At 41.0% G+C, this 22,412-nt stretch overlaps 1 long non-coding RNA gene across 1 annotated transcript; it reads left to right on the top strand.

Moving 5' to 3' along the window:
* Positions 1-551: 551 nt before the first annotated feature.
* Positions 552-17,304, top strand: LOC110218475 (uncharacterized). The gene is made up of 3 exons (XR_002327304.2): positions 552-712; positions 1,258-1,654; positions 17,049-17,304. It is a non-coding gene; the product is annotated as an uncharacterized LOC110218475 (long non-coding RNA).
* Positions 17,305-22,412: the final 5,108 nt, after the last annotated feature.

Genomic DNA, 22,412 nt, shown 5'->3' with positions numbered 1-22,412 from the left:
GCCACCAGTACCTGTGTGACATTGAGCACATCACAACATCGACTAGCTGGATGGCACAGTGGATCAACAACTGGGTCTGGAGTCAGGAAGACCTGAGTTCAAATGTGGCCTTGGAAACTTACTAGCAGCTGTAACACCCTGGGCAAGCGACTTAACCTCTGTTTGTCTCAGTTTCTGCCTCTACAAAATGGGGGAAAATAATAGAACTTACCTCTTGGGATTGTTATGGGACTCAAATAAGTTAATATTTGTAAAGCACTTTATAAATAGTAGCTATCATTTATCTTTTTGGGCCTCTATTTATTCATCTGTAAAAAGAAGAGGCTGAACTCGATGATACTGAAGGTTGTTTTCCAGAGCTAGAGGCTCTGATGCTATTGTCTCTTCCCCGGCATGGGGCTGGGTACTGGGCAGGCTGAGTAAACGCTTGGTGATTGATTGACCTCCAGTTCCAACCTAAGCCCTGGGAGAGGAAAGGCCAAGGGGAGGGATGATGAATGGGAAGGGGGGAGAGCTGGGCTGGAGCACTACAGCTTGGAGAAGCTGTTATTTTCTAGGAATTTCCTAGGGGTCGGTGGTGGAGCTCTGGAATGAAAGCCAGCTGTGGAGGCTTGTCATCCTCAGGGGATACTTTATCTTGACTCCTCTCCCACCCCTTTCTCCTCCCCTCCCCCAGCCTGCTCTTAGCTGCTTGAGTTGAATGCATTAACAGGTAATTTATCGATTTCACCAGGATTTTGTTTTGCTTTCTGCTGGGGGGTAGGGGTAGAGGTGGGGGGCAGCTGAGACCCATCTCTTTGGAGAGGGTGACCATATGACCTAGGAGGGGGAGGGGAGTCTCAGCAGGTCGGGAATGGGGAGAACAGGCTTTAGGAGAGACTCCTGTCCCCGACCCAGGTATAAGAGAGGCAGATGTGAACACGTCGGGAGGGGGTGGGGGAATATAAAAGAGTAAAGTTTTCTTTCTCCCATTTTTAAACACTATTTTAGCTTTTGCTCCTCCCTCTTGAGAATTAACAACAGAGCAGTTAGACCAGCAGAGAGATCCACACACTTCTGATCTGGTCCCCTGTGTTTCTGTAAACTTGTGGAGGGGCAGCCATCTTGTTGTGAGTCCAGCTTTAAAAAAAAAAGAAGTTATTAGACAAAGTTGGGAGGGAGAGGAGGAAATGAGGTGATGGCTGAGGGTGCTCTGAAGCAGTAGGATGGTCTGGTAATGGTGGCTTGTCTTTATCCCAGCATTCTGTGTTTGTGCAGGGAATCTCTCTCATCTTCCTTTTCATCCTCTCACCCCCAACGCTTCTGGGGGTTGCAGAGGAGTTGGTGACTTTGGGTGTGGACTTGCTGCCTGTTACCTTCTGTGGAATAAAGGTAGGAAAAGCCCAGGTTTTGGAATCAGAGGACCTATCTTCAAATACTGGCCATTCCACTTGTGTGACCTTAGACAAGTCATCGTCCTTCCATGGGACTCAGTTTTCTCATCTGCAAAATGAGGGAGATTGGACTGGAGGAGATGTAAGGTCCTTGCCTTTCCATTGTCATCCCAGGATTCTGCTCCTCCCTTCCTCTATAGCCTTGGCTGCTGGGGACCTTAGTAAGAGCATGCTCAGACGAAATGAGGTCCCTGATTTCAGAGGGCTGGACCAATGGAGAGGTGAGTGCCACCCCCACACAAATGGATACAGATTCTTTTAGACTGAGTGAGCTCCCCAGAAAGGTGTGCCACACAGCTGGAGGAATCCAATGGCCTGGAAAAGGGAAGGAATAAAACACACTATTGCCAAGTCCTGTGACTTTAAGGTGGATTTCTTAGGAAAAATTTCAAGAATAACTTTCAGCCATAATATCAAAACCAAGAGTAACTAGAAAAAAAAATCCTCTAAACTTAAGAGATCAAAAAGATCTGAAAACCACCAGGAAAGGTGCTACTTCCAGGCCTGGGTAGGAGAGTTAATTCCTGGGAGTTTGGAGGGAAATAGCTTCCTGTGGCTTTTTGGTTCAAGTCGCCAAATATTTGTTAAATATCTAGTATGTGGGAGACACTAAGGTAACACTAAGATAACATTACACAAATATTTAAATGGATCTGTTTTGATTAATTTGGAAATTCCCTCCAATGATGCAAATCGGATGCAACCCATCCATGCCTGCCCATCTCGGTGACTCTTTGCCCATATCCTCTCTCTTCAGTTCACCATGGTGGGGCTGGGTGGGGTGGGATGGAGTGTCACCTAACATCCTGGAGATGTTTCTTGCTTTCTCCCAACATTTTTTTTTTTGGCTGGGCAATGAGGTTAAGTGACTTGCCCAGGATCACACAGTTAGTAAGCGTTTTATGTCTGAATCTGGATTTGAACTCAGGTCCTCCTGACTCCAGGGCCGGTGCACTATCCACTGCTCCACCTAGCTGCCTCTTTTCTTCCAACATCTTTAAGGGTCCCCGGAGAGGACAGAGAAAAGGTGGACTGTCCAGCTGTAACCTCACGGCTTCACTGTGATCATCTCATCTCACTGTGATCATCCCACCTTTTCTTCCAATCATAATCTTGGGGACTCTTTTCCTCCAATTTTTAGGAGTTGCTGATGCATTATATGATATATCCTGCTCACCCCCACCATGTGCCTCTCCATTGCCCTTTGTGTGATAATCATTTTTTTTAGGCAATTGGGGTTAAATGACTTGCCCAGGGTCACACAGCTAGTGTCAAGTGTTTGGTCTGAGGCCGGATTTGAACTCAGGTCCTCCTGACTTCAGGGCCAGTGCTCTATCCACTGTGCCACTGAGCTGCCCCGTGATAATCATTTTTAATTTTCTGGAGGCAATTATGTTCCACAACTCACTGTCATAATGACACCTGTAGAATGTTGTGTTTAAAAAAAAAAAGATGGGCCTTTTTGAGTATCAAATGAGATAATATTTGTGAATAGCATTTAGCAGAATCTGGTACATTCTACATACTATATAAATGTTTATTCCCCCTTTTGTTTTCATGGGAAGCTTGTTGTTAGTGAAGGAGTCTTTCAGTTTCCTGAATGCAATCCAGTCGACTCTCCTCCTTCTGTTCAAATCTAAGCCCAACTTATTGTCCATCTATACTGTCTGTCCTTGATATGCGTACTTATGGAGAGACTCCATAGGGTGTCCATCTAAATACAAGTGGAAGTCTGGGTGATAGACATTCTTCATCCACTTGCTCTTTCCTGTGTGGATGGTTAATCAAAACCCTTAGGAGTAGATGTCTTCTACCAAAGGTTCTGCAATATTCTGGAGTTTGATGGAGGCAATGTTACTGGAAAAAAAGCATCTGCATGGCTTCACCATCCACTGGGGATGCTCTTTGACCTGGATTCTATGCTTAATCTTTTCCAACACAGTGGTAAAAACATTTAGTGAATAAATAGCTATTTATTTTACTCCTTGCCTAATTTTTTTTTTATTTTACAAGAACAGTGTTATTTCTGTTGTTTTATCTTCCAGGGAATCTTGAATGGTTCTGATTTATGGATGGAAGACTCTTTACTCTAGAAAAGTCTATAAGGCAGTGTCTTTGTTCTATCAAATCAAAAGCTTTTTCATAACTGACAAATGATAAGTACAATGGGACCTTATTTTCTCTACATCTTTCAGTTAATTGTGAGATGATAAAGATGTGGTCTATTATCAAATATCACAACATAGAGACCGGACCTGTGATTTCATTGGCATGGGCAATTCTGGGGTGAGGAAAAATAGAGGGAGCACCATGTCCAAAACTTAATAGACTTAGAAAATTGCTTAGAGCACTGGGAGGTTAAAATTAACCAGCATTTTTAAAAAAAATCAAATGAGGAGTTTTTTCCCCCTAGATAAATTACGTTTTCTACTTTATCAAATACTGCTTTATTGAGTTCTATTTGTTTCTTAATCTTCCTTGTCTAGTCTATTCCATTGATTTATCCTTTAGTTCTTTAACCAATGCCACATGGTTTTGATGACTACTGCGTTATAATATAGTCTGAGTTTTGGAAGCACTATTTACTCTTCATCCCTATTTATTGTCATGATTTCATTTGTTATTCTAGATCATTTATTTTTACAAATGAATTTTGTTATTATTTTATCAAGTTCTGGTAATTTGATTGATATGGCATTAAAAGTTTAAATTAATATTTTTTTATTATTTTTATTATATTGACATGGCCTAGCCATGAACACTGAATAGTCCACATGCTATTTAGGTTGTTCTTTATTTCTTTTATAAACACTTTGGAATTGGCTTTATACAAGTCTTTTGTGTTCTTTGGTAGGCTGATCCCCAGATATTATATTCATGTTGTAGTTATTGAGAATTGGATTTTCCTTTCTACTATTGCTGCTTATATTTTGTTATTATATAGAAATGCTGTTGATTTTGGAGGATTTATTTTGTAGCCTTCAATTTTGCTGAAACTATTGTTTCGATTAGTATCTTTGCCGATTTCCTAGGATTTTCCGAGTAAACCACCATATCATCAGCAAACAAAAATCAACCAATAAAAATTAATTGCCACAACAAAAAGACCAAAAGAGCCTAGAAAATTTCTTAATAAGTAAATATTTAACTTACCAAAACAGAGTGACATGGTTTCCAAAGACAACATTGGCTTAGACTATAAACTTCTTTGTAAATCTTACAAAGAAGGATGATGAACAATTATGAGTAGCAGCCTCTCATAAAGCAGGAAGAAACAGTGGAGGGTAAACCTAGTTTAAAAAAAGCTTGGCAAAATCACCACTCAAACAAAGTCATTCCCAAGGACATGGAAAGATGAAAATGGAAGGACTACAAACATAAGAAGAAATGGAAAAGATTTGCAAAAATAATTTTAACAAATTGTTTTTCCATCAGAAACAGTGGAAATACCATATTTGAACCCTAACATCACAGTCCTGGATGGATTTATAGGGGAGATGGCAATGGTACTTAAGGGAACAAAGATGACAAAAATATAAGGATTGGACCAAGTATATATAGAGGAGATGCGTGCTCATGAAAACATAATTGAGATTGATTGACAAAGTTTTTGGAGGGGAAGATACTAAAGAGGAGATATGTGCTCAAGGAAACATAACTGGGATGGATTGATGAAGTTTTTGGAGGGGAAGATACCAAAGGTGTATAAAAATCTTAGATCTTATTGTCCTCCCCCCAAAATCATGCTGCCTCCAACTTTATGCTACCTCAGTGTCTCAAGCACTCCTGGGAACTGTTCCTGACTGCTGAACCCTAGCAACTGGGACATATATTCTAAGTGTCAAATGCTGGCTCACTCACTACCTGAAGAGCTGGAGAGGCTCATTAGAGTGAGAATTCACCATGGACTGGAGCATTCAGAGAAAGCTTCATGGGAAAAAAAAAAGATGGAATTTGAACTGGTCCTTGAAGGATTGATTGGAAGTAAAGAGGTAAAGGAGAGATGAGTGGTATCGGAAAAAGGAAAAACAAATTGAGCAAAAACACTGAGGTGAAATGTCTATGGTGTATGGAGACTGCCCATAGAAGAGGAATGGAAGATAAGGTTGGGTAGAACTATCTCTAGTTTTTCTCTTAGTCTGGGCCCTTCCTGACTGCCCTTTTCATAAGCTTTGGGATTAAACACAAATGCCTTTGTAAGACACACTGTCTTAAAGCCCTTTTCATAAGGAGCAGTTAATGATGGAAAAGACGTAAGAAGTGTGGCGGCAGTGTGGATAAAACCCTGGACCTGAAGTCAGGAAGACCTGAATTCAAATTCTCCTTTAAACACTTAACTGTCTGACCCTGAGCAAGTCACTTAACCACTGTGTGTCTCAATTTCCTCATTAGTAAAATGGGGGTAATGATAGCAATTACTTCCCGGGATTGTAATCAATCAAATGAAATAACATGGACAATCTTTGCAAAGCTTAAAGTATTGTATAAATGCTAACTGCTACTACTACTACTTCTACTTTTATTGCTACCACTATTACTACTGCTGCTGCTACTACTACTACTACTGCTACTATTTATCACTACTAACACTACTACTACCACCACCACCACTACTACTACTACTACTACTACTACTACCTCCACGGCATTGTAGGGGCACTGGAAAAGAACACAGACCAGTCCATATTTGCTGCCTTATAGTTTACCAGCCCACTTTCCCCTCAAAACTATGAAGGACTAGGACCCTAATGAAGGGAAGACTTGAGAGGGAAGGGGTAACATTTGCCTTTGAGTATGTGAGAAGTTACAACATGGAAGGGAATTGAGACTTTTTCTGCCTCACACAAGAGAACAGAATAGGGACCAATGGAGGTAAGTGGCAAAAGGGGACACTTTTCATTTAATATGAGGAAGACCTTTCAGACCACTGGAGATATCCAAAGGGGGAATAGATCACCTTGAGGAAGGGTGAACTCTCAAACACTGATCTTCAAAGGTTGCAAGAAACAGCTAGACAGTGCAGTGGATAGAGTGCTGGGACTAGAGTTGGAAAGATCTGGGTTCAAATCTGCTCTCAGACATTAGCTGGGTATGCCTTAGTAAGCCACTAAACCTCTGCCTGCCTTAGTTTTTTCAAGTGAAAAGTGAAGATAATAACAGCACCTACCTCCCAGGGGTTTTATGAGGACCAAATAAAATAATATTTGTAATGCTCATTTCCTTCCTCCCTCCCTCCTTTCTGTCCTTCCTTGTCAGCAATATTATAGACCTTGTCAGCAGTATTGTAGAGGGGATTCCTGTTTAAACAGGAACTGGGCTACATAATCTAGGATCAGCCTCACTGGGCTCAGCTATAAGGAGTCAGGGAGCCATGTTTTTTTCCTATTACTGAGCAGCAGACGTGATTGTTTACAACACTCGGATATGCAGGGATTCAGAAGCGATATTCCTTTTTGCTAAGATGGAGAACTTCAGGCCTCTGCTCTGTTCTTGGCATGCTAAGGTCCTCTGGGCCTTACCTTCTGTTCTATCTCTGTGCCCTCCAGACTCACCTTTCCTTCGATCTGACCTACGATGTACCCAGGTACTTCCTGGGCCTTGCCAATTACCCTGCAACTGGATTCTGTATGTGTTCTCTCATCCTGGTTATAGTGTAACCTCCCCAGCTGCCAAACACACCAGTCAGTGGGAGTGAGCAAAAAAGCACTTAACACAGTGCCTGGCACATAGTAAGTACTGTATAAATGCTTATTTCCTTTCTTTATTAAGGTGAAGGGATTTTATACACACATACACACACACACACACACACACACATACATAATATACAATACATATAAGAAAACTCTTTGAAGAGGGAGAAAGTAGCACCCATGGAAGTGGTGGCACCTGAACTGGACCTTGAAGAAAGATGAGGGGAAATAATGAGAAACAAAGCACTGGAAACGGAGGCCAGGACCAGACTGTGGAGGACCTTAAATGCCAGGCTGAAGACGTTGTGCTTCATCCTAGAGGCAGTAGGGAGTTACTGATCATTTTTGGAGCTGGGGGTGGCTTGATTGGCTCTGTGTCTCAGGAAGAGTATTTGCGTGGGTGGGGAGGAGAGATCGGAGAGGGGAGATGCTGGAAGCCAGGAGACCGACTGGGGAGCTATTTCAATAGTTCAGATTAGCAACAATGGGAGCCTGAACTAGGATGGTGGCTGTGCCAAAAGACAAAATGGGATGGATGCGGGATGGCGCGTGACTCTTCCTGCTGACACCGTTGCCGCTGCCATGGTGAGCATCCTCCAAAAACGTAGAATTTGCCGCAAGAAGTTTGGCGAGCAGCCTCCCCCCTCCCAAAGTGATGCAGTACAGGAAGGGAAAAGACTCCCCCACATATTTATGGAAAAAAAGTCTCTACGGAAAAAACAAGCCAACACCACAAAGATTATATACTGAGGCTGAAATGCGTCCTGCGCACTGCAGATCCCTGAGGATGCTAATCACCAAGAGAAGTAAGCAGTTTGAACTGAGAGGAGACAAGAAGAGAAAGGACCGAGAGATCCAATTCTGAGCTTCGTCCTTTGTTTTCATAATAAAAACAATTAAAATGCTGAAGCTGTCATATTTACATTCTTTGTCATGTATTGCCATTTGGGGAGGGAAAGGCCTTGAGCAAACCAAGCCAAATTATGTAAAGCTTTTCTCCTGTTGGAAAAGTTAATTGATGCTTGGAGATGCAGCTGAGTATGTAGCTTTCATCAGACACGGAATCAGGTTTGAATGTGGTTCACAAATGTGGTTCACATTCAGCTCAAAGTCTTTTGTCATTCAGAAATCCCAGTTGTTTGGGGGTTTTGGGGGGGGATGGGGGTGCAGCAGGGTGGCTGCCAGTATAATTGTTAAAATCAGTTACTCACTGCCTATATGCCAGGGAAACTGGAGGTGGGGAAGAGGGATACAAAATAATAAAGACAGGGGCATCTTATCATCTAGTACTAATATATTTGGCTCAGCCATATTGACATTAAGCAAATCTGCGGTGAATTCATCTACTTCAAGGATGGCTCTTCCTCAAAGTATCTTAATAATGTGGCTATTTCCCACATGTACTTAGGTTCAAGTAATCCTCTGTGGAGAACTACCTAATAGTAGTCAGCAGTAGTCAGTCATTAAAGGGATGGTCTATTAGTTGAGAGAACTGCTGGTAGTGTTATGATGTGATAAGTGGAAGTGGGAGGGGCACCTATTAAAAGTGATGACATAATAAAGAAGACTTGTGTGGAGTTCACTGACCCCATAATATTATGCCTTTATATATGTGTGTGTGTGTGTGTGTGTGTGTATACATATATATACACACACAATAAATATTATATATATATATATATATATTTGTAGTATATATATATATATATTTGTAGTATATATACTATAAATATTATATATTTTGTAGTGTATGTGTATATATATATATATATATACATATATATATATATATATATACACACACACACAATGGTATGTATACCATTATATCTCTCTCCATGTATATAGCCTATGTATATAGATAGAGAGAGAGTTATATTTATATTGTCATACCCATAGTAGGTTGTAAGCTCTATAAAGGTAGAAAATTATATCTTTTCCCAGTGCCTAGAATAGTGGTCTTCACACAGTAGGTACTTATTAAATATTTGAATTGGAGAGGGAGGGCAGAGAGGGACGAAGATGTTGTGGGACTACAATTAACAATCCAGTTTGGTTATGTCCAACTCTCTGTGAGCCCATTTGGGGTTTTTGTGGCAAAGATACTACAGTGGCTTGCCATTTCCTTCCCCCAGCCCATTTTACAGATGAGGAATTGAGGCAAATAGGGTTAAATGACTTGCTCAGGATCACACAGCTATTAAGTGTCTGAGGCTGGATTTGAATTCATAAGGATGAGTTTTCTTGATTTTAAGCCTATGCTCTATTCCCTGTACCACCTAGCTGCCAGATACAATTAACAAAACTTGTTAAATGATTGAATATTGGAAGACTAAGTTGTGAGGGAGAGGGAAGATTCCAGGATAACCCAGAGGTTCTGAAATTGGGCGACTGAAAGCGTGGTGGTGACTTAAACAAAACAGGGAAGTTTGAAGTAGGGAAAGTTCCTGAGTTCAAGTCAACAACAATTTATTAAGGACTTCTCAAGTGCCAGGCACTGTGCTAAGCATTTGGGATACAAAATCAGCCCCTGATCTTAAGGAGCTCACAATTTAAGAGGGAAGACAACTTCCCCAAAAACTATGTGCAAGAGATAGGCAGGATAAATTGGAGACAGATTCAAAGACATCAAGGTTAAGAATGACCAGGAAAGGCTTTTTGAAGAAGATAGAACTTTAGCTGAAACTTGAAAAAATCCCAGTAAACCAGGAGACAGAGAGGAGAGAGTTCCAAGCGTAGGGAACAGCCACAGTAAAAATTCCCGATGGAACATCACATCTGAGGCAGAGCAAAGAGGCTGGTGTCTTTGGTTCAAAGAGTAAGGGCTGAGGGGTAGAGCAAGATGTGAAGGTTTTGAAGGGCCTTAAAAGCCAAACAAAAGATTTTATGTTTGATCCTGGAGGCAATAGGGAGCCACTGGAATTGATTGAATAAAGAGGTGAAACCTGCACTTTAAAAAGACCAATTTGACATTTTTTGTGAAGGATAGACTGGGAAAGACTTGAGGTAGGGAGAAAAACCAGTAGACTACTGAAATAACACAAGCATGAGGTGATAAGAGTTTGCACCAGAGTAGTGGGTGGCAGTATCAGAGGACAAAAGAGATATTGTGGAGGTAGGAAGAGCAAGATTTGACGAGTCAAGTCAACAAGCATTTATTAAGCACCATGTGTCAGGCACCGTGCTAAGCACTCAACAACGGATTGGATATATGAGGTGAGAGAGAGAAAAAAATGAGGCATTAAGGATGGCATTGAGGTTGTAAGCCTGCGTGGGAAGATGGCAGTGCTCTTGCCAGTAATAGAGAAACTGGAAACAGGGGAGGGAAGGAAGATAATGGGCTCCAACCCAGTGGCCAGATTTTGTCATTTCTGTTTCCCCAATATCACTTACATTTGACACCTTTTCTCTCTCCACACTGACTCCATTTTAGCTCACTCCTCCATCGCCTCTTTGCTGGATTATTTATTTTTGTAGCCCTATTTCAGACGTTACAGAGGTAGAAATGGCAGGAGTTGGTGACTGACTGGATATTAGAGGTGAGAGTGAGGTGTTAAGGATGATACCTAGGTTGAGCATGACATTGGGAGCCTAGGTGACTTAGAGGATGGTGGTCAGGAACAGGGAAGAATCCAGGGGGAAAGATAATGAGTTCAGTTTTGAACACATTCTAGTATTTATAAAGTGCTTCTAAGGTACAGGATGATTGGAGAGACAGAAAGAAGAAAAAGCCCCTTTGTTTCTTCTCATCCTGTACAATCTTTGCATCAATCCATATGTCATCTTTAAAGGGTGTTCTAGAGGCCTTCTAAAATTGTTTTCAAATACCAACCAGTAAGGCCCAGGACTATCCATTTGTAAATCCTCCCTCTTCCTTCGTAAGTGGCCCATCTCCTTTTCTAATTCAAATACATCTTTGATCGTGGTGTTTATATGTAATCATTGTTGGTGATATATTTTGACGTATTTGTCCCCACCATGAGTCTCTCCATTACCTCTCAGGATACTGACAGTTCTGATTTTTCTGCCCTATGATTTGCAAGTCACGCTGCATCACCAGGAGAAACCATGATTTGTGGCAGTGAACAGCTGGAATCATTGAAAATACCAAATGGGTTTGTGAAATGCCACCTAGTCCATTCTTTTCCTCTTATTCAATTCCAGTCCCATCTTACTGTGCTTCTGTAGTGCCTGCCCAAGGTTTACATTCTGATGAGCCAACTCGATGGACTGGTTATACAATAATAAGCCTTAATCTGGGCAAGATGCTTTCTTGATCTTCTTTGCTTTCTCAGGGTAGATTACTGAGCTGATCTCTTCTCAGTAATCACAGATCTCTTTTAGGAGGTACTTTAGTATTTGGGGGCTTCACGCAATCAACACAATGTCACCCACAAACAGGAGCATCTGGAGAACTTCATCCACAATGAATCCTCCTTTTACTTGAACTTTGTGCCAGACAGTCTCCGTGATGCTGGTGAACACATTTGGTAAGCGTATGTTTCCCTGTTTGACGGCTCACTTAATGTTGATATACACTAAACAAAATTATCTCTATGGCCACATCTATCATAAAGGCTTACGTGAATTTAACATATATATGGGACACACCATGCTTAAGGAGAGTCTATAAGGCTAAATTCTGGGTTTTTTTTTTAGTTTTTTGTAATTAGCAAACAACAGATATATTGGGATCTAATTTTCTCCAAACCTCTCAATCAATCATTTAATTGGGATAAAGTAGCCTACTATAGGTATTTGTCTCTAAAATCCTGTCTGCTCCCATTTCATGCCTTCATTAAAATGCTGTACATACATACATATTATGTGTGTGCCTATGTGCATGCATTTGCGTGTGTGTGTGTGTGTGTGTGTGTGTGTGTGTGTGTGTGTGTGTAGCTAGGTGGTACAGTGGATAGAGTGCTGGGCCTGGAATCAGGAAGACCTGAGTTCAAACCTTGTCTCAGACACTTACTAGCTGTGCGTGTGACCCTGGGCAAGTCACTTAACCTCAGTTTCTTCATCTATAAAATGGGGATAACATTAGCACCTATCCCAGAGGGTGGTTGTGAGGATCAAATTCAACAACATTTGCATACAACTGCTAGCCATTCTTATTATTACCTGTGTGACTTTGAGCACATCTTTTAACTTCTCTGGGACTCAATTTTCCTGTCCATCAGATGAAAAATTGGACTGAGTTATAAATATATGATTCTATAAAGCCAAAGAAGTGCTTTTATGTCCCCAGTGCAGCTATCAACCCTCTCAGCATCTTTCCCTACCCTCATTTCCACCCATGATTGTTAATGATCCCTCTGCAAAAAAAAAAAATAAGTTCTCTTATTATCATGATTACCTGGAATCTTATATGCTTGCATATACTAAGGTATTATTGGCTACTGGGATTCATTTGTTAAAACCTTTAGAGCATTCACATGTAACTAGGATTGATTAAGGAAGGCTAATCTAATGAGCCGCCCAACCAAGCTGGCAAGTTTGCTGGTTGGTAAGTCTTCAGGGCATCTGAAGGGAAGATTCCCATGGAGGGTATAAACATCCTTGTTGATTCCTTGTTTAGAGGACACAGACAACTACTCAGCGTGGGGGAGGTAGGGGTTTCTCTCTGAAAAATAATTTCTCTGCAAAAGACTTAGCTACTCTGGTCAATACAATGATCCACAATAATCCCAAAGGACTCATGATGGAAAATACTGTCTATCTCCAGAGAGAGAACTGATAAACTCTGAGTGCATATGGAAACATACTTTTAACTTTTTTTCCAATATGGCTAATATTGAAATGTGTTTTGCATGACTTCACATATATAATGAGTATCATATTGCTTGCTTTTGCAATGAGTGAGGGAGGGCCTGAAGGGAGGAGGATAATTTGGAGCTCAAAATTTAAAAAAGAAAAATAATTTATTAGGAAAAATGCAATTACTGCTCCATGTCACTTCCAAAAAGTTTTAGAAGCAAATAACAAAGTCGGGGTTAGAACCTGTAACTGGAGAGCTGAGATACATGATTTCTATTGCTGATTCAACTCCCAGCTTTCCCTTAGGTGTTTGGACCAAAGTCACTCATCCTTTTCTTAACTGTGCTAAGGCTCTGATAAAATCTGTCCTTTGTTCACTATTCAAAGATCAGCAAAGTTTACAAAGTACTTTGATTTCATTAGGTTTGGATCCAGTGTAAATATGGGATGATGCGGCCTGGTACAGTAGAACAAAGGAGAGACCTAGATTCAAATCCCACCTTTGACCCTAGCTATAAGCATGAATGAACGAATGAATGAATGAATGAATGAATGAATGAATGAATAAAAAAGCGTTAAGAGCTTGCCATGTAGAAATCACTGTGCTAACAAATAGGAAAGTATGACAGTTCCTACTTTCAATGAGATTGCAAGTTAATAGTGGGAGACCACACATGAAGGAGGGCTAAATCAGATGGCAAGGCCTCATAGGCCTGAGGCAAGACAGATGATAATGCATCTTTGTTGTCACTGCCATCAATAAAACCATATCTGTTTCTGATGTTGAACCATTTGATGGTGCCAAAGACTTCAGTGATGAGAACTTTAAAAAATTGAATTAAAAAAAAATGTTTTATTGGTGTGTTTTGTTTTTACATTACAAACATTTCCAGATCACCCCAACTCTGTGAGAGGTCCCTTATAACAAACAATCAAACAAAGCTAACAGTATCATGACCTCATTTGAATGTGCATACAACATTCCACACCCACCCCAACCTCTCTATTAAAAAAATTAATGAACCTAAATCTATTTCTCTCTCCATCCTGGCCCTACCCCATTGGAAAAAAAAAAGAGAAAAGAAAAACAAATTCCTTGTAATAAATGTGCATAGTTAAGCAAAATGAATTCTTTCATTGTCTATATGCATATATATATATATTTATATATGTGAGCATATGGACTCAGGATACAGAATGACATTATATATGTATGTGAGAGAATGTAGAATGATGTGTGTGTGTGTGTGTGTGTGTGTGTGTGTGTGTGTGTGTGTATACAGACACAGAGGCAGCTAAGTCCCTCAATGGATAGAGCATTAAGTCTGGAGACAGGAAGACTTAAGTTCAAATATTGCCTCAGATACTTTCTAGCTGTGTGATCTTGGGCAAGCCACTTAACCCTGTTTGCCTTAATCCACAGAGAAGGAAATGGCAAACCACTCCAGTATCTTTGCCAAGAAAACCTCACGGACAGTACTGGTACGCTATGATCTCTGGGGTCACAAAGAGTCGGATATAACTGAACAACTGAACAACAACAATATGTGTGTATGTACATAGCTGTGTGTCTATATACATATATAAATGTATATGTATATGTATATGTGTGTGTGTGTGTGTGTGTGTGTGTGTGTGTGTGTATTTCTGTATGTATGTATTTCATTCTGTACCCTGAGTCCATTACCTCTGTCAAGAGGTAGATGGTATGTTTCTTCTTTGGTCTCCTGGAATTAGAGATGGTCATTATGTTGATCATAGATCTTACACCTTTCAAAGCTGTTTCAGTTTTCAGAGTTGTTTTACAAATTGTTCTGGTTCTGCTAATTTCATCCTTCATCAGTTTACAAAAATCTTCAAAACTGTTCATTTTTGTCATAATGATATTATAGGATAAATTGTTCTTCTGGTTGTCCTTACTTCACTCAGAATAAGTTCACATAAATCTTTCCATGAGTCTTTGAAGTCATTTGTCTCTTCCTTTCTTAATAGCACAATAGTATTCCATCACATTCACACATCACCATTTATTCAGCCATTCCTCAGTGGATGAGTATTCCTTTAGTTTCCAGTTTTATTTGCCACCACTAAAAGAGCTACCATAAATATTTTTGCACATATAAAAGTAGTTTCTGATGACTAGGTCTGCCCCTTACATGACTGCTTAACTGCTTCGGCTCAAGGGGATGGATTCCAGTCAGAGGAATTACCTTTCTATATTGGTTGATAAGATAGAGGGACGAACCATTCTTAGGCCTTTTTCATTTTCTCCTTTCTCTGTCCAAAGGACAGAGCAGAACCCACCAGTCAGTCAGTCAATATCCAAAGGATAGAACAGAACCCACCAGTCAGTCAATAAGCATTTTAAGCACCTACTCTTTGCCAGGCACTGTGTTAAGCACTGAGGATACAAAGAAAGGTAAAAGACAGGGCTGACCTGGGCTTGGAGTAGGGGTGGAAAGATATAGAAGGAGAAAGTCAGGGAAACCTGTCCATGCACGAAGTCTTAACCTGCAGGAATTATCAGTAGCCACTTTGGAGCATAAGCACGTGGTAGTTCCATATACTCACCCACAGCTTTCTGAACACAGGTCAGAGACCAAAACCTGATAGACTTCTAGCCCAAGATATGGCAGTCCCTGATAATGGAGCTTCTACAGAAGCATATGGTGGAAGCAGACAGGGCTTGCCTCTGTGACTCAAGAGAAAAATTGATGAGTAATGCTCCCATATACCAGTATCCTTTTGTAGTGGAGGAGAAATGTGGACTCTCTAGGCAGCATGGCCCTACAATCTAGCCATCTAGCCAGAAAAGGAAGATTGCTAATGCAACAGAGGCCTTGGAGGTTGCTTCAAGAGTGACCTTAAGATAGAGTTTCGATTTCACACTTTATAGAAAAAGGAAGGGATTTCTTGATTTCTTGGAAAAAAAGAAAGGATTACTAACATAGTGCCTGCAACTGGAAGAACAACACAGGTTAAGACCAACATTTGGGGGAGAAAAGAATCTAGACCTTATCATCACCACCACCCCTCATTATCTGCCTGGTGCCTGATATGTCACAGACATCCATTTCATTGGGTAGAGACCATTCTCCCCTTGTAAAGATGTGTGTTACCCAGAGCCTTCTCACCCCAAGAAAGTATAGACCCTGTAGGAAGAGAGTTGCTCCTCAAGCATCCCCAGAGTGTACAGTATTATCTTTGGAGTAATGGAATGAAAGGAAGGGAATGATCACTTATTAAGTACCTATGATATCCAGGCATTGTACTAAGCACTTTACAAACATTAGCTCATTTGAGGGGAAAGTCAGAGTCTAAACCACAGGGGGAACTACACGTCTGAGAGAGACTGTGTAGGATTATGTGGAAGAGAAAGGGATTTCCCTGGAATACCACAGAGCAACTCCAAGGCCACTTCTTTCTGAGGGAAACTACTGTGGCTATGCTTGTTGTTTTCTGTACCTGATTATCGATTTCTGTGAATAATTTGCTTCTGCATTTTCTGTGTGGTGAAATAAAAGCTGTCCTCTATCTATATGCTTTCATTATCCTGAATGTTTGTATAGTATCTAGGGAGCACATTAACTACATTTGGGGAAACCTAGGCACTCATTTATTCATGAGCTATATAGCTAGAGGTTTTCCTAAAGTAAAAAGTAAGGCAGTAAGTAAAAAAAAAATGATCTTTCAGGGGTAGCCCCAAAGCTACCCCACTGAGATTAGACTCAGTCTGTGTGATCCTAGAGTCTTAGGTTGGGGAGGCTCTAGGCAATGGGTAACACAAATCTTAACAGGGGACAATGGTTTCTATCCAAAGAAATAAATGTCTAATGGCAGCATTTCAGATTCTGAGGACATAAGGGAATTTTTCATGTAATGGGGAGTGAAGTGCCTCCTGCTCCTCAAATCATTACCTAGATATATTTTTCCTTTCTCCTCTACCCCTGGATAGAATAGCCTTTACTAGGAGAAGTGCTGCTTGAAGGAGATTCTTACAGAGCCATGCTTTTAAAACAGTGAAACTAGGGCTCCCATGATCTATGCAGTTGTGAGAGATATGAATATCCACATATTCTCTTTCTAACCTCTTCATACTCCCAGACCCAACTCAGAGTTCTGAACTCTGCCTCTTACTTCTGACTTCTCTCATCTATTTCAGATCATTACTCTCCTGGACTCTATGGGAAAGTGACCAGCTGTTTACATGAGCCCTGCCTGCTTTCAAAATGCTTGGTCCTCTGACCCTGCCTCAGCTCCTGGTCATGGGTCCAGATCTGCTTACATCCTGTGATCATTTGCAGCAAGATATGGGAAGATTTCTTGGGTTCCCAGAACACATGAGGGATTAGACATTAACTTCTGTTCCAGAAAGGACTGTCACAGCAAAACTCTGTTAAATAGTACCTCAAGTTAAGGGCAGTGTGTACAATGTCTTTTTTTGGGGGGGGAGGGGAGGGTTTGCAGTTCTGTCCTAGCTATGCTTTTTCCAGTAGATATCCTTTTGTTAAAGGTAATTGATGTTAATTTTTTAATGTTATTGAAGAACTTACTGGTCAAAATCATATCAGGGAAATAATCACTAGTTAGATGATATTGAGGAGATACAATTGGTCAATTGATATTGAGATGGTAACTAGTTGATTGATATTTCAGGGACGTACACTGTGTGGGGGCTCTATGATAACCATCATAGAGAAAGACATCCTCAGCTCTTTAAGGCTACTCTTAGAACTCTGGGCAAGAGTGGTAGCCTTCCGTTGCAAGTGGGAGCTGGGATAGTGACCCCCTACAGACCACATATGGGTTACGTATACCCTTATCTTGTGTGTGTGTGTTTACCTACGTGTGTGTGTGTGTGTGTGTGTGTGTGTGTGTGTGTGTGTGTCCCTCAGTAGAATATAAGCTCCCTGTGGGCAGGGACTATCTCATTTTTGTCTTTGTATTCTCATTGCCTGGCACATAATGGGTGCTTAATAAACTCTTTTAAACTAAAAAAATAAACACCACACCACAGATCCCATCATGCCACAGATAAAATAAGGATTCTACCATACTGTGGAAAATCCATGATGGACTGACATCTATATTATAACAGGCTTACCCTCTTCCTGCAACCCCAGCATCAATATGAAGTTATCTTTGTTCCTCCAAACTCCAACAAGGTCATCCAGTTCCCACAATAAAGGAGTCATTCTTGTGCTCTGACTAATAGGTTATATCAGGTCAGAATAGATCTTGCTTAGCTCCCCAGTTGTTTGGGTGGTTAATCATTCATTCAATCTATGAAACAAGACTCAGAGAGATACACCACCATGGGGGAGGGGGTGGGAGGAGATCCTTTTGGTTTATTCTTAAAGTGTTCACCCATATAGGCGCACCTGACAGGTTTACCTTCAGATGGACCCATGTGTCACAGAGAAGGAAGAGTTACGTCAAAATGTCAAAGTCTCACCATTGGATCAGTCCAAGGGCCCAGCCCCAGGGTTGTTATAGGATTAGAGATCTAGAGTCAAAAGGGATCTCAGAGGCCGTGTAGCCCAGGCCTCTGATTTTTATGAATTGGGAAACTGAGGCCCAGAATGGCAAAGTGGTTTGCCCAAGGTCACAAAGGTTATAAGTGGTGGTGCTAGTATTTGAACTCAGATCCCATGAGTCTAAGTCCAGACAGGACTCTTTCTGCTATGCCATGAAACATTTGTGTTTTCTGATTTTTTGGGGGGTGGGGGGAGCTTAGATGATTTCACATTTTTTGAGGTGGAGGAACTTAGCTAGACTGAGGCAGCTAGATGGCACAGTCCATTAGAGCACTTGCCCTGGAGTCAGGAAGACCTGAGTTCAAATCTGGCCTTAGTCATTTTCTAGCTTTGTGGCCCTGGGTAAGTCATTCAACCTGTCTCAGCCTCAGTTTCTTCATCTGTAAAATGGGGATAATATATAGTTTTATATATATATTGTCCAATCCTATCCTTTCACAGATGAAGAACCTGAAACCTAGACAGTGGATGTGACTTATTCGGGATCATCCAAATAGGAAGTGGCAGAGTCAGGATTCAAACTCAGATCTTCTGACATCAAGACAAGGGCCCTTTCCACTACCCACATTGTAGCCCAGATGTAAAGGAGAATTAGATTGCATGGGCCAATGAATGAGGGACTACAGGCGCTTTAGGAGGCATGCAGAGTAGAGAGGGACAGGGAGACCTGGACAAGAATAAAGGCCCATACAGCTTGCGTGACTTCCCAGAGCCCTCTATGCCCTCTTTTCACTCCTCCTTGTAACTGGCCCTCCTAACTGGATTCTCCTTGCCCAGCCCCCACACATGACCCTTCCCTCCTCTCTGTAAGATCTTTATGCCTGCTCCCCAGGGTCCTGCCCTGAAGATAAATGGAGTTAGTAAATGTGATAGGCACAGATTTTTATCTAATCGGATTCCACAGCACAAGACAAAGTGCAGTGTGTTGAACTGGGATGTGTAATTAATTATCTCCCAAGCATGCAGCCTGTGGCAGCCTGGCCTGGGGTTGGCTTTGGCATTTTGGATGTACAGGGTGAGGAATAAGTGAGCTCTGAGAATCAGACATTTCAGGGCCCATGGACTGCAACAAGAATGTGAGCTATAGATGGAAGCCATCCCTTTCTAGGGCTTGGGAAAAGAACAAGACCCTGGTCTGTTAGAGACCTTGGTGGCTCGTAATTTGTCATTTCTTCCACCCTGGAAAGTTTGAGGAAGGACAGGGTGTGGGGAGAGGGGTGGCACTTAGAGGACCCTAATGAGTTCCCTTATTCAGATAAAATATAATTAATTGCTGTGTTTTCCTTGGAATCAATCAGAAGTCCTCTGTTTGCTGGCTGCGCTGCTCATTAAACATATGACTTTGGGAAAGTCAATTTCCCTGAGCCCTGGTTTCTTCATCTGTAAAATGGGAATTAATGGCCGTGCCTATCTCAGAGGGTCTTTGTGAAAACCAAATGAGATAATGGATGGAAAGCATTTTGTAACTATTAAGTACTATATACATGTAAGCTGGTATTTTTAATTAAAGAGATTTCTTTTCATTTTTTTTTCAATTAACAAGCATTTATTTTCTCCCTCTCCAACTCCTCTCACTGGAAAAAAAGAAAGAAAAATAAATCCCTTGTAACCAACATACATAGTCAAATAAAAAAAAAATCCCCACATTGGGCATGTCCAAAAACCTATGTTTCATTCTTCATCTTGTATCCATCACCTCTCTGTCAAGGGGTAGGTAGAATGTTTCATCATGGGGTTGTTGTAAGGATCAAACAAGATAACATTTATGAGGCATTCAGTACAATGCCTGGCACATAATATGTGCATAATAAATGCTTGTTCCCTTCCTCTTCCCTTCCCTTTATCATGGGTCCTCTGAATGGTGGTTGATCATTTCATTGATGAGAGTTCTTATGTACTTCAAAGATGTGTGTCTTTTTAATGTTGTTGTTATTGTATAAATTGTTCTTGTGGTTCTGCCCTCTTTACTCTGTATCAGTTCATACAAGTTGGAGTAAATTTCTTAAGTGCTTAAAAATGCCCTAACTTTGATTTTTCTCCTTACTGGAAGTGATTGATGGCTTAAGTAGTACAAAACAGCAAATAATCCAACATGACTATTTTCTCATTGCTTCTCAGTCCCAGAGATACAGTAGAGATGAAAAAAATGCAGAATGATAGGGAGCTGGTGGGGTTCTATGGATGTAAAATCAGGTGATTTCCTAACCTTACCCTATTTTGACAATTGTATTTTAAATGGCCCTTAAAGTCCAACTAAAGAGCGGACACATGAAAAGATAAATGATGACACGAAGTCACAAGACAAGAACTGTCCAGACACTGTATATGATAAATTCATAAGTAAGTGGTAGAGAAAAAAAGTTCTAAGAGTTTGAAATCTTATTTTTCTCATAGTGCCAAATAAAAAGTAGGTGCTCGCTGTATTTTTTAGGTTAAATAGAACTCAGTGCTTACATTTCCAACATCTATGGTGTGTTCAATCCAATTTCAACCAGTTCAAACCAGCCCAAATCAGTTCAATTCAGTCAAATCTAGTTCCAACTGGTAGAAACTGGTTCAAACTAGTCAAGAACCAGGTTCTAGTTTAAACTAGTTCAATCCAGTTCAAACTGGTAGAAACTGACTCAAACCAGTCCAAGCTAGTTGAAACCAGTTTGAACAAACTCTCAAGGAGTGCACAGTTTAAATATTAGCTACATACAAAATTTATACAGGATAAATTGGAAATAATCGACAAAGGGAAGGCTCTAGCTTTGGAGATAGGCAAAGGCTTCTTGCCAAAGTAGGATTTGGGTTGTGACTTGAAGGAAGCCAGGGAAGTGGAGAGATTGAGATGAGGAAGGAAAGTGTTCCAAACATCAGGCAGAACCAGTGAAAATGCATGGAATCAGGAGATGGAGTGGCTTGTATGAGGAACCACAAGGAAGCAAGTGTCACTAGATCAAAAAGCACCCTGGGATTTGGGAAAGGAGTAAGATGTAAGAAAACTGGAAAGGAAGGGACCAGGTTATGAAGGGCTTTGGATTCCAGACAAAGGATTTTGTTTGATACTGGAGATAATATGGAATTAATAGAGTTAATTGAATTGTGAGAGGGGGGGAGGATGGTAATATGGTCAGACCAGCTCTTTAGGGAGATCAGTTTGACTGTTGAGTGGAAGATGGACTGGAGTGGGAACAGATCTGAAGTAGGGAGACCAGCCAGAAGACTATTTTAATAGCCCAAGTGTGAAGTAATGAGGTATTGGACCAGGGTGGTGGCAGCATCAGAGGAGAAGGGGCATATATGAGAGATGTTGCAAAATTAAAATCAACAGGACTTGGCCATAGATTGGATATGTGGGGAAGGGTGAGAGAGTGTGGAGACTTGAGGATGACATCTAGGTTGTGAACCTCCACGGTTATAGGAAAGATAGGAAGAGGGGAGGTCTTGGGATGGGGGAGGGGAGATAATCATATGCAGAACAAATAAGTATATGCAGAATAATTACAAAATTAACACAAGCTTGTTAAATGCAAAGTAACCAGAGAGAAAGAGCACCAGCAGTTGGGGCAGGGTTGGGGAGAATTAGGAAAGGTTTCTTGGGGAAGGTAGTGCTTGAGGTGCGTCTTAAAAGAAGTTTGGGATTCTACAAGGTGCATGTGAACCGGGAGTGTTGTTCAGGCATGAGGGAAAGCCAAAACCAAGCCACAGATTGGAGATGGCATGTGTAAGGAAGGCCAGTTTGGCTGGATCAAAGAAGAAGGGAAGTCTGGCACAATAAGGTTTTTAAAAATATGCTGGGGCTCTTGTTCTGGTGCACATTTGAAGCCAAACAAGAGTTTCTAATTTATTCTAGAGGCAAAAAGGTTAGACCTGTACTTATGGGGAAATAATTTTGGCAGCTATGGAGATGACTGGTGGGTGTGGGGAGACATTTAAGGCAGGAAATCAATTAAGAAGCTATCGTAATAGTTCAGGTAAAAGTCAATGACAGCCTGAATTAGCAT

The sequence above is a fragment of the Phascolarctos cinereus genome, unplaced genomic scaffold (assembly GCF_003287225.1).
Source record: "Phascolarctos cinereus isolate Bilbo 61053 unplaced genomic scaffold, phaCin_HiC Scaffold_2;HRSCAF=192, whole genome shotgun sequence".
Lineage (NCBI taxonomy): Eukaryota > Metazoa > Chordata > Mammalia > Diprotodontia > Phascolarctidae > Phascolarctos > Phascolarctos cinereus.
Note: the sequence above shows the minus strand (reverse complement) of the source record. Positions and strands in the feature narration are given on the sequence as shown.